The following is a 1,506-nucleotide window of genomic DNA, read 5'->3' as shown; positions in this document are numbered from 1 at the left end:
CTCCACCCTCCCGGTTCTATACCAAGTCAACCCCGCCAAGCGTCCTCCCCACGGCCCTTTCAGCTTCCCCACTGTAATGGCCATGTGGGACGCCCAGCCCTCCGCGCTGTCTTGGGTTTATTGGGGAAGTAGGCAGGTCACCCGTGAGGATCAGAAATGCTCACGGGACAGCTCCTCAGTCAGACAACCTCTTCTCAGCCACGTCCACAGGCTCCCCTCTTGGTCACATGGCCCATTGGCCTCTTGCCCTGTGTGGGCAACGCTGGCAAAGCTCTGCCCAAAGGAACGCCACGCCCCCAGGGAGCCTCAGTCGGAAGACCCTCCGCTCCAGTCCCCAGATCAATGCCAGCGGCACTCCACTGCACCAGACACCCTCCTGCCCATAGGCACTTGGCTTTCTCCCCCTGTGGGCCAGCTGCCTGCTCTGGGGCCACCGAGTGTCTGCCTCTGCTTCTTGCTGGGTCTCAGCCCCCCGGATGGAGGAGGAGGGGCTCCTCACAGAGCTCTGCTCCAGGCCCCCCTTTCACCGCTGTCGTGAGAAGCCACCTTCTGCTTCTGGGATACAGGAGGGAAAAACCGAGCCCCCTGGTCGGTTCCCAAAGGCCTCCCAGCGCCACTTGTTCACATGATAAAGAAGCGGTGCGATCTCGTGGGCCACAAACGCTCGCATATCAGCTGGAGTGGTGGGCTGGGTGATGCCTGGGTTTATGCGGCTGCAAAGCACAGAGCGGAGGCTTTTTCCTCCCATGGAGAGTGGTTGGACTTGGAAACCCAGCGGCACAGTTCTGTCCTGTCCACAAAACCAGACTCACTGCCGCCAGGGCTCCGTTCTGACTCTGAAGCCGGGCAGCCCCGCAGGGTCACCATAGGGCAGTGCATTTGAACCTTGGACCAGTCGTTTAGTGGGAGTGACAACGCTGGTGGCTAGAAAGCCCAAGGCCTTACAGTGGTTAGACAAGGAGCTGTGGGCGTGAGCCCGAGGCCTTGCCCCCAGCCGATCCGTCAGTATTTCCAACCATGAATGGACAAATAGATCTGACAGGGAGGGGCCGCCTAAAACAATGGCTGCCTGGCCAAGGCTGGGTATGGGGGCGGTGGGGGGAAGCTGTAGGGGAAGTGGAGAGGCCAGTGGGCCATCCCTGGCCAGGAAGCCATCCAGCAGGGCCTGTTGGGTTTCCACTGACACCGGAGAAGTAAACACATTCCTGGGTTGTGCAGGCATGCCCTGCTCGGGGCTCCATCTGCTGTCTGGTCCTCGGGCCTGGTTTCAGGACAAAGGGGAGAGCCCGGAGAGGCTGTGGAACTCGCTGGTGGCTGGGCCACCTCTTGCCCTCCACGCCAGAGGAGAAGGAAGGACATTCTGCTGCCCCCATCCCCAGTTGGGCCTGGCAGACGCTTGGGCAAGCTGGGCACCTCCCTCACCTCAGGCTCCCCACTGGGCCCTTTGTGCCTGAGATTCCCTCCGGAGCATTCTTAACTGGGCAAACTCCTGCGTGTACTTCAAAC

The sequence above is a fragment of the Echinops telfairi genome, unplaced genomic scaffold (assembly GCF_000313985.2).
Source record: "Echinops telfairi isolate 266 unplaced genomic scaffold, ASM31398v2 ScPeMD7_7469;HRSCAF=8507_0, whole genome shotgun sequence".
Classification (NCBI taxonomy): Eukaryota; Metazoa; Chordata; class Mammalia; order Afrosoricida; family Tenrecidae; genus Echinops; species Echinops telfairi.
Note: the sequence above shows the minus strand (reverse complement) of the source record.